The sequence below is a fragment of the Lycium ferocissimum genome, chromosome 11, assembly GCF_029784015.1.
Source record: "Lycium ferocissimum isolate CSIRO_LF1 chromosome 11, AGI_CSIRO_Lferr_CH_V1, whole genome shotgun sequence".
NCBI classification, from domain to species: Eukaryota; Viridiplantae; Streptophyta; class Magnoliopsida; order Solanales; family Solanaceae; genus Lycium; species Lycium ferocissimum.
Window position 1 is genome coordinate 27,436,417 of NC_081352.1, and position 12,642 is coordinate 27,449,058.

The window sequence follows — 12,642 nt, forward strand, 5'->3', positions numbered from 1 at the left end:
ATGAAACGACCCTTGATAAGACGAAAGGTGTTGCCGAACCCAGAAGGGACGAAACACGGATGGTAGAGAGCAATGGGTCCGGAGCTGGTTCATCCACCGAAGTTCTGAGAATGCTCGAAACATTGGCGAAGCGGGTAGACTCGACTGAGAAGAGGGTGGAAATATATAACTCTCGGGTGGACCAAATCCCGGGGGCTCCCCCCATTCTAAAAGGACAGGATTCGAAGAGGTACATTCAGAGGCCTTTTCCTCCGAGTGCGGCTCCGAAATTGATCCCGAAGAGGTTCAAAATGCTAGATATCCAGAAATATGACGGCACAACGGACCCTCAGGAACACGTGACTTCATACACCTGTGCCATAAAAGGTAATGATGTTGAAAAGGATGAAATTGAATCCATGTTGTTGAAAAAGTTTAGGGAAACTCTGTCAAAGAGAGCATTGACCTGGTACGACCATCTGCCCGAGCATTCAGTCACTTCTTTCGAAATGCTCGCGGATGCGTTCATAAAAGCTCATGCCGGTGCCAAAAAGGTGCAGGCCTGTAAGGCGGATATTTTCCGGATAGCTCAAAGGGATGATGAGTTATTGCGTGAATTTGTCAACCGATTCCAAAGGGAACGGATGGAGCTCCCTCCGGTTCCGGAGGAATGGGCTGCACAAGCGTTTACCAAAGGACTCAATCCTCGGAGCTCGATGGCCTCGTTCAAACTAAAGGAAAACTTGCTGGAATACGAGGCTGTGACCTGGGCGGATGTCCACAACAAATATGAATCAAAGATTCGGGTAGAGGATGACCAACTCGAACTTCCCCCGGGGCCCGTAAATATGAACAAAATCTCTGAAAGATCAAGGAAAAATTACGATCCGGAGTCAAGACCATCGAGGGAAAGATATCGGCCATACTCTCATTCAGAAAAGCCAAGCTTCAGTTCGAAAAAATCCAGGATTGGTCCCGGCCAATTCTCCAGCCGGGGAGATAAAAGAACCGAGCGGCCATCGAACAGTCGAGGTCTGTCATTTAGAAGTGATGCCGGGAGCTCGGCTACCAACAGAGACCCGCTAAGGATATCAAAATACAACTTCAGTGTCAATACCTCGGATCTCGTTTCGGCCATAGGTCGTATCACAGAAGCAAGATGGCTGAGACCATTGAGATCAGATCCCGGTCAGTGGGACCTGAACATGATATGTGAATACCACGGAACTCATAGGCACAGAACTGAAGACTGTCGCCAATTAAGAGAGGAGGTGGCCCGTTCTTGAAAAATGGTCACCTTCGTGAATTCCTGAGTGAGCGGGCTAAAGGCCACTACAAGGAAAGGGAGACAAACAAACGGGTTGAACCGGTAGAACCTCAGCACATAATCAATATGATAATTGGGGGTACTGATGCTCCTAGAGGGCTGGTGATGAAACGGACAAAGTGTCACGACCCAACCCCATGGGCCATGACTAGTGCCCGAGCTGGACACTCGTATACGTACCTGTTAGATATAGTCAAACTGAAACAGAGGACGGAATGGAAACTTGTAAAAACAACTAAAGATTCATAACGTCATATATCACAATAACTTGTCTCCTGAGGAGTCAAAGCTAATCAAAGCATAACACAATACGCAAGCCGACAAGGCTGCCATTATATACGGGAATACCCAAAACAAGCCATATTGACACAGCTGACCAAAACTTACATACGACCCACATATGTCTACAGACCTCTAAGAGTATAAGAGTGAAATATGACGGGACAGGGCCCCGCCGTACCTCTGGATATGCATAAGTCAAAGATCTGTACCAAAATAATCTAGGCTCCAGAACAATGGAGCTCTCCAAACAGCTAAGCAGAAGTCCTAGGCTGGAGGATCACCAAATCGAGTATTTGTACTTGCGGGCATGAAATGCAGCCCCCCAAAGAAAGGGGATCAGTACGAGATGTGTACTGAGTATATAAAGCATGAAATACAGTAAAGATGATCATGACTGAATAAAGGTTACAGGAGACAAGTATGACAGTCAAAGATACCAATGTACTTGTTCCTTATGAAATGAAAATCATGCATATCAATATCATATACCATACCCAGCCCATTATGGGACTCGGTGAATAAAGTCGTGTACACGTATACCATACCCGGCCCATTATGGGACTTGGTGCCATAATCATATCATATCATATCATATATATATATATATATATATATATATATATATATATATATATATATATATATATATACCGACCCTACAGTGAGGGACTCGGTGAACAATGCGGTGGCCGTGCACGAAAACATACCCGGCCCAGGACTCGGTGAAAGATATATTAACGGCATGCACTAGCAGAATAGTGAGCAACCATATGCAAACTAAATCATCATCTGAGACTCAATAGAATAATTAGAATGAACTAACACTTGAGAATTAAAGACAACAGTCATGTCAAGTACCCCTCGAATGTCATTATGGATTATATCAAAATACGACTTCTGGAATCATAGACACGTATCAAGACATAATGAAATAGCTTCTGGAAATCAAGAACATTAGCCATCCTAGTGTCTCTAAGAATAGGAGCTTCTTTGGAGTTTATACATTCGTCGTCTGTTTGTCTTACATAGATCATGCCAAAAAGAAAGAAATGATAGCTTTACATACCTTACGTCATCCAAGGAACTTAACTTAATCACGAACTTTCCACAATTAGTATGCCAAACCTATAACCATAGGAATACGTACACAACTTTAGAGGGCTTTCGTATATCGTGTACATCAATGATGATTCGGTTCGAAAATGAAACGGACAACATTTCCCCTAATATTTAACAACCACCACTCAATCAACCAAATCAACAACAACGACAACAACCCAATAACCTCTCTTAATCCTTTTTCAACTCAAATCATCAACATCTAAGATTATTCACCAAACAGACCAACATACGCTTCGTATACGATACCTTATACACTTTTTTCTTCCAAATTTATAAGCCATATCAACAATAACACGACAACAACATCAATTACTCATACACAAGAAAACTATCTTAATATCACAACAAGTTCTAAAACAGCCCATAAGATAAATACAAGTTCTAGCATGATTTAAACTTTCCTTTCACAAATTCCACATCCATCAAATTATACAAAGACCAAACCATCTCTAGAACATGTAGGAGGGAATAAACCTTACAATAACATGCCCCAAGCAGCCCATCAACTACAACAACACAATACATAATTATAACCACACTTTTAATCCTTCAACTCAACAAGAACAGCCCCTAACCTCATGAACATCTAATCCAATTCATATCTCAACAATCTCATATAAATAACTACAACTTTAAATATCAAGATTCCTTCACTTTTAACACATAATCCATAATAATAATAACAACAACAACAATCAAACCCAATCTAATTGGAACAACTCCAATTCTTCCCACTTACAACGCCACAATAATTATGCAATTTTCTTACTTCTAATTCCACTTAATAAGAGTTAATCTCTCAATTACAACATCATTAACTTCAAATACACCATAAGAAGAAGAAATCTTACCTCAAATAAATTAGGACAGATCCTACAATTACTTGCACCAATTGCACCACTTCTTCTTCTTCCTCAATTTAAATCCTAATGTTGCTGCCTCCTTGGAACATTTAGAACACTGTTATGGAATTAAAATTCCCTTTCTTTCACCATATTGGAGCTGGCCATGAGCTTGCTGCCATGGCTGTTGGTTCTTGCTTTCAATTCAATTGAATTGTGAAGATGAAATGATTAAATGAGTCATCAACCTCTTTATATATGCAACCAGCCACAATGACATGTGTCCAGCCATAATGACATGTGTCCCACTATGGCATGGACCAATCAAATTCGGCCATGTTGTAGTGGGGCCCACTTAGTGCACTAATTAACTTAATTAAATCATTAATCCCCACTTAATAATCTAATCATGGTTAATTAATCCCTAATCTTCACTAATGTTTCTACACTAATTTTAATCAATTTGCAAACCGTGCAATATTAAAATCGGGACTAAAAAGTCCTTGTCTCATATCTCAAAAATAATCTTATCCTTGAACTTATGCCGATTAGTTTACGAATAATCCAACGTACAAAAATACGGGATATAACATCCTTCCCCCCTTTAGAACATTTGTCCTCGAATGTTAAACTAGTCCTATAGGATCTTATAAAAAATTTGAGAAAGTCTTCTTTATCGCCATCTCTACCAACCTGCGTTCCGCAACCCATAGATGCCTCACAGGGCCGCAATAACATATAGCCCCATCTACCAATCAATGTAGTCAAGTAGGGAATTAAATTACCTGTAGACATAGGGAACAAGTAAGGATACTTATTCTTCATCTCGTCTTCGGCTTCCCAGGTCATCTCTTCCCTATTATTATTTTGCCACAATATCTTGACGGAAGCCACATCCTTAGTACGTAACCTTCTAACTTGGCGATCAAGTATAACTATAGGGCTCTTCTCATAAGACAACTCCTCTGTTACCCGGACATCGTTTACAGGGAATACTCTAGAAGGGTCACCAATACATTTACGAAGCATTGATACATGAAAGATTTGGATGTACGCTTCCAATCGATGGTAGGTCCAACTCATAGGCAACCTTGCCTACCCTGCGAATAATTTGATAAGGCCCAATGTATCTTGGGCTAAGCTTCCCCTTCTTGCCCAATCTCATCACACCCTTCATGGGTAACACCTTTAAGAATACCCAATCACCAATCTAAAACTCTAAGTGTCGACGTCGATTATCTGTATATGACTCCTGCCGACTCTGGGCTGCCAAAAATCTCTCCTGAATGAGCTTTACCTTATCAACAACTTGCTGGATCATGTCTGGGCCGATTAACTTAGTCTCGCCTACATCGAACCAACCGATAGGTGACCTGCACTTCCTTCCATATAAGGCCTCATACGGTGCCATCTGGATACTAGAATGGTAACTATTATTATAGGAAAACTCAATAAGTGGCAAATGATCGTCCCAGCTACCTCTGAATTTAATAATACAGGCTCGCAACATATCTTCTAGCATCTGAATAGTACGCTCAGTCTGTCCGTCAGTCTGAGGATGAAATGCTGTGCTAAGACTCACCTGTGTCCCCAATCCCTTCTGGAATGATCTCTAAAAGTTAGCTGTAAACTGAACTCCTCTGTCTAAGATAATAGATGTGGGAACCCCATGAAGTCTCACTATCTCCTTGATGTATAACCTCGTATAGTCCTCAGCTGAATAAGTAGCCCTGACTGGAAGAAAATGGGCTGATTTTGTCAGCCTATCCACAATAACCCATATAGAGTCATACTTCCGCGGGGTGTGAGGTAAACCTGTAATGAAGTCCATATTAATTACTTCCCATTTCCAAGTTGGGATCTCTATCTCCTGTAATAACCCACCAGGCTTCTGATGCTCGACCTTAACCTGTTGATAATTTGGGGACTGAGTAACAAACTCTGCTATATCTTTTTTCATGCCATCCCACCAATATAAACATCTGAGGTCATAATGCATCTTCGTTGACCCTGGATGAACAGAATAACGGGCATAGTGTGCCTCTTCCATAACCTGTTGTCGTAACCCTGCAACCTCAGGTACACACAATCTACCTCCATACCGTAGCACTCCGTCAGGTGTAACCTCGAATGGGGTCTTCTCCTTTTGAAGAGTTGTATCTCTCTGGAATTTGCTATAACCATAATGATACAAAAATGAAAGTCCCAAGGCGTAATATCCTTCTGGTAAAGTCCCTTTTATTTGATGATCCTATCGAATGCATAAGTAGTCTAACACACCCCAGGGCTATCGTAGGAAATATATAATATATACTTATATCATATTCAGAGTAATTGTCCTATTTGTTCTTAATATCAATTCCAACTCAACATTTCGACTCAACTTACCATATATTCTTCCCCAACTGACCCGGAGTATCACAAACACACTCTTCTTGCTTACCTCTTACTCCTCTTTTTAAGTACCTAATCGGTTTTATTCTCGACATGTGAATACTTGCAGGTTACATAACCGTTCTTGTGTGGTTCGCGAATGAACATCTAATCTTATTCATAAACTTCCCTTCCTTTGGTTTGTTCTACTTTACGTATATCATACATACCCAAACTCTCTTCTTCTTCTTTTTTCTGCGGTAACTTATCTCGTCATACTCTTTTCTTTCCTTTATTTGTCCCTTGATTATCACATCTTATATTCTACAATAGAAAGCTTTATGTCCCTTCTTATTCGTCACTTATAAATCGCTATATCATTATCAAACGACTCTACTGTCAATTCCTTTACCTCTATTCCAATATAGCATCGCTATCCTTTACAACATTCCTTGAGTTATCCGCTCTCAATGTCATGTTATTCAAGGTCTTTCTCCGGTCTGGGCTCCACCGAGCCCTTGGGTAAACCTAAATACCGAAGAGGTTATAGAAAGGAAAGGAAAAAGCAGAAGATACACTATATCCCAATTCAAATATAGTATTACCGTGATTTTGGACAACCCATCGACCACGCGACAGGATTCCCCATGTCAGTTCTTCATGGGTGTGTTGACCGAGGAGTGCTCCAACCCACTCGTTCATGTTCGGGACGGCCGGAGGTATCCATGCCATGGCTGATAAAAAGAGAAGGGGAGAAAGTGTAAATACAAGGGTTTGATGAAACATTCAAGAATAATTATTGAATGGAGAATTGAGAAACTTACGGTTATCGTTCCACTCCTCCGAGAAGGGCATATAAGCAACCGGGATAATGTCCGCGGTCTTCACCCGGACAAAGCGCTCTAACTAACCCCGGTCTCTGTCTTCATCAATCTTCGAAAAAATAGGGTTCCGGCCTCGCTTGGCGAGCTTTATCACACCCCCTCGGAATCGCCTCGGGGAATATAAACGGATTAAATGAGTCATCGTAAATTCCATCTTTGCATCGTTGGCCAACAGCCGGAGGCAGGCCACGACCCTCCAGATTATCCGACCAATTTGGGCCAGGGTTACATTATATGTCCGGCACATCTCCAAAATAACCGGATCGATTGGGGGGTCGAGCTTGAGCGTAAAGGGATAGGTGTAAACGTACAAGAAGCCTTCCCTATGGTCGGTGATAGATTCGTCAGGCCCGGGGGCGAACACTTGCACCGGACGGTTATCCCATCCGCAATCAGCCCGGACCTGGTCAAGTTTATCCTCGGTAATGGACGAGGGATATCGCCTTATATTGTACCCTCTGTCCGCAACCAAGGATGTTGTAGTTAGGTTTGGATGGTACTATATCTAAATCAGTAGGCTCGGCGACGTTTTTTCCTTTGGGTTGAGAAACCGGCTCGGCTCCTTGAGAAGAAACCGAGGGAACATCCTGGGAGGTGGTTTCGGTGTTGGCAGACATTTGGAAGTTATGAAAAAAGGAGATTGGCGAATTCGAAAAGGGAGAAGGAACAAGTTAAAAAATGATAAGAAAGAATAAGGGAGCAGTTGAAAGGAAAATTCGAAATGGCAAAGTGAGAAGAAACAAAGCAGCACTTTCAATCGAAAAACAGCAGATGAAAGGTTGACAAGGTTCTTGCAATCAATGTAAGCAACAAGTTTGGGGATAAGAACGGTTGAAATCAACAAAGAAGATGAGATGAAAATGATAAGAAAAGCAGTAAAAAAAGAGGGAGTAAAATAGTGAAATGAGGGGGTGCTTGGCCTTATATAGGCATGGGAACCGAGACGGTTACAGGTCCCAGCCAACCGGGGGATGCCATGTGTCCCACAATTAATGAGACGTGATTTAAAACGACGTGCGTTACGGCGGTTACCAAAGTTAGCCGTTCGGGGTGTGATACGTGGCTGATGGCAGAAGGACGTGATGTAACTGTTCCCGCCAAAATGAAAAGATAAGAACGGGCTTATGGAACTATCGGTTTCGTGACTCATCCACTTCCCGTTACTCCGGTAAAACTACGGTCCGGAAAGTGTGGAGACTATCTGTATACGGTAAAAATTAGATATTTGCAAGGCCGGTGGGACCGGGGGCCGGAGATAAAAAGAGACAGGCATGGTCACTGAGTCTGCCCTTAGAATTGATGGAATTGCACCGGCTGTGGCTGACCTAGGGAAAGTGAAGCAAACCTGTTGGTCCGACATCTCCGAACCAAACTCGGCATCATGGCCAGTCCGGTTTCTCCATGACCGAGTTGATCGTGGCCGTTAGTCCGGTTTCTCTATGACCGAGTTGATCGTGGCCGTTGGTCCGGTTTCTCCATGACCGAGTTGATCGTGGCCGTTAGTCCGGTTAATTAGTTGTAAAATCGCCACATGTCAACATTGTTCTCTCACATTGTACCGACGACCGTACGGGTGTCAGACCGTACGGCCCAACCTTATCCTTTTAGGGTTTACTTTATTCTAAAAAGGCTTTATGTTGTATACAAAGCCCATAGGGCAAAACTATAAATAGGGAGCACTTTCCTACTTTTAAGGGTTGGCTTCTTAAGATCTAGAATATTGTAATATCAAAGCATACATTAAAGCATTGTTTTTCTTTCTTTTCGGTCCGAATCTGTGGAGTTATAACCCTTTCAATATCATCTTAGCTTTAATTATCAACGTTTACATCTTAGCTCAAGTTGTTGATAAATATATATTCATATACATATTCTTGTCTTTACATACGAATTCTCACACGTTCACATTAGTCCAAAAAAGATTAAAGTTTATCCACATATCCTACACCTCACTTACAAATTCAATTGATTGCCTAAATTTGGGGTAAACAATATCAATCTTTTTAGATGACTAGAAAATAAATAGTGTTACATAATTTTTGTAACTTTTTTGTGTTTCTATTCAACTTTCCATGTGCGGTATGGGTGGATAATAAAATTAAAGTGTGTAAGTAACTTCTCGACATAAATTTAGGAGGCAAAATATGTACTTCCTTATTTAGCGGTTGTATGACATTGAGTTCTAATTTCGCACTCAACTATTTATCACTTCGAAAAAACTTTTCAAATTTGTCCATTCAGTATTCGTAATTGCTTAAATTTTCCACCTGTTATACTTTCTTAATTTAATAAACTATCTAATATTTGCCCTAATCATTAAGATAGCTCCAATATGAAATACGTGAATTCCACGTGTTCAAACTTTTCAATTCATATTTATCCTTAACTTTGATTGATATTAAAATTGTAATTAATTTGTTTGGAGCCCTCTTAGGGAGCAAGGGGAAAATTAAGATTTTTGCCTAATGACGAGGGTAAGATTAGATCAAAACCTAAATGGAAGAAATGCTTTTTAATTTCGAATAGTAGATGATAAACAAATTCAATTTTAGTTCTTATAATTTCTTTGCAAGGGTTTAAGTTACATATATATTGACGGCGTAATGGGTTTATTATACTATTAGCATGAACTTGTCTGTTATAAGTTATAACAGATTAGTTATCATTTATCATTTATTTTAAGTTATCAGTCAACACTAAATTAAATAAACTTATTTGTGTAATATCTTTCACATAACCTGATTGTATATACATTTTTACACTGTACATGCATAAAGCTTAAAATTCTTCAAGTTCATTTGGTTGGTTTGTTAAGGGATTCCCAAGATAAAATTATCGGATTATTTTGTCTCATATTTTATATAATTTTTTATTTCCGATTTGTTATACTATCTCCTCCTCCTTCTATTTCTACATCTAAAATTCTGCTTGTATTGCTCATACGGTCATACCAATAGGAATTCAGCCATTATGGCGTAAAAATGTTGATTCATAGGGATAAAAAAAGGCAAAAAATTGAAGAAAAAAAAATCATTGGATTCATCGATCGGCAAAAAAGGAAATAAGATAGGTTTCGTAGTTACTATAAATGAAAATTTAGGAACTACTGAAGGAGTAAATAACCCAAAACAATACCTACCAATTCATCAACTAAGATATTTTTTAAATAATAAAAGGACACCATAATTTATTTATTTTCATACTTTTAAGAAAAATAAGGTTAAAATAAAAATTAAAACTTTGTTTATGTCAATTTATTCATTTCCTATTTTACATTATATCCCGTATATTTTATTTTTAATCCAATAAATCATTTCCTATTTTACATTGTAATGTTGCAATTTTTGTCTCTTTTGTATTTTTTTTGTATACAATCATAGGGATCAACGAGGAGGACTGTATATACTATTTCGTGGAAATTTTTTTAAGTTGTAATTAAGATAGAGGAACAAGTAATTGGTTCCACTTCAATTTGTTACTCCAAATATATGTCCATTAAACTCATAAATTTTGTGGAGGTGAAAATTCCATCACATATTATTAAAGTGGTCACGGGTTTGGAGATGTAATAATTATCACTTTTTTATATTTTTATTCTCACATTTCTAAAATATCACAAACAATATAATTTTAATATTATTGACAAATGTATTTCTTGATTTACTGTTTTATAAATTAGGTCAAAAAACGTTAATATTGAATATTGTAGCTCCCACTTCACTAATGATAAATTTATACTCATGCTATCCTCATTTTCAGGGGCTCAGCGGATTTATTCTCTCTGTCCTCTAGTATCCTAATCAATGCAGAGGTAGGTATGGGTATGCTGCCGAATCTATGTCAGATAGCTGGCTGATATAATTAATTTCATTAATTATTATCGAAATAAATACTACAACTACTTGATGGTCACCAGGTCAATGGTCCTAACTCCAAGTGGGCGGCTTCATTTAATTTACAGTTTGTAGGAGGGGTACCCTCCAATTTTTGCAGGCATTAAGATTTTTATACTCTTTTTTCCCTTTTCCTTTTTCCTTTTTATTATTCATTCGGTGTACGGTACACGTATTAGTGTCTGACTATATTTGAATTGCGTATTGCAGTGCCCAGTTTGGAGGCAGCGCTCCCAGTAAAATTTTTTCATTCCCAGAGCTCGAACCCGAGAGCTCTGATTAAGAGTGGAGGAACCCAACCACCTCATCATAACCCATGTTGGTATACTCTCATTCATATAGTTCAAGTTTATAATTAAAACAAGTTCTGTTTTTAAGACCTTACCTAAATTGGCCCTATAATATATAATTCGAAAGTTAGGTCACTATCTCGATTTCTCTTCTTCAACTCATCTGCTTCTTGATTGTTAGTTAACAAATTCGATATTTTGTTGTTGTCACATTTGTAGCTTAAATTATAGTTAAAGTACTGATGTTGTTAGATTTTTGTGGGGAAAATCATATCAGGAAGGTAATCCAGCTAGACTGTGAACAAGCTTGAATAAGTGAGTTTTATTGTTAGTTGGAAAACTCGATTTGTTGTTGTGTTTGGAGCTAAGATTGTGGTTAGAGTACTGATTTTGTGAGATTTGTATGGTGAAAGTCATATTTGAAAGGTAATCCATCATTGTTGAACGAGTTTGAAAAAGTGAGTTTGAACTTCGAATATGATTTTTGTGAGAAGTTTTGAGTGATTGTTGTATAGGCTTGTTGAAAATAGGCTTGTTGAGGTTGTCTACAACATTTAAAATCCTTTGGTGAAGACTTGAGATGGCTTTGAACAAGAATTGCAACTGAAAATCACAGAAAAAATTCATCTTTGTAGCTGGTAACATGTTATACAATTTAATACAATGAAGATATATTTTATACATTTCTCTATAAAAGTAGTACACTGTTTATATAGGATAAATATTGCATAATAATGTATAAAGTTTATATTACGATACACTCATATATACTACTATAATTATTCATTATTTATTCAGTAAGCATACAACAAATGAATTATAAAATTTAATATAATATATGTAATATTAAATTAACTTTATTATTGAACACAAATTCTTCTATGTTGATATTAAAAATATTTATACCTGAAATATGTCATTATTACGCAAAGCTTAAAAAAATATCCGCTTATCTATGGTGTATCTGTAAATGTTTATGGTATAAACTTAATTACAGTAATATATGTTTGACATATACTATTATTAAAAATTTAAATTCTCAAACATTAAAAAAATCATAAACGACAAAAATTATTTTTAGGGCATAAATTTGGAAAGATTAGTAGTTAGTGTTAGGCCAGATGGCGATAAATTTTGGAAAAGATCATTAGTTAGTGCTAGGCAAGATTTTAGGCACATAACGGGTTCAGTTTTTGTACTCACATCATTTATTAGGCTTATAGTAGGATTTTGCTAATATGGTAATTACTACGCTAGCTATAATTGTTATAATCATCTTTATGCTAAAAATCTGCAAAATATGTATTTAGGGCCTGTTTGGAAAGCCACCTGGTAATTGGAATTGGTGTAATTACTAGGGTAGTAATTACACAGCCTAGTAATTACACAGTATAGTAATTACGATGACCTGTTTGTTTGTCATAACTTAATTACAGTGTAATTACAAGCGTGCTGTTTGGTTGCACAAGTGTAATTACACAGTCAGTTTAATTTGAAAATAAAATTTAATTATAAAAAATTTAAAATTAATATTTAAAAAATATTGCCTTTATAAATGATATTAAATTAGTTATTTAATAACACATTGTTTCTCAAAATTATATTAATTAATAATCATATATTTGTAAATAATATTGTAACAAAAATAAT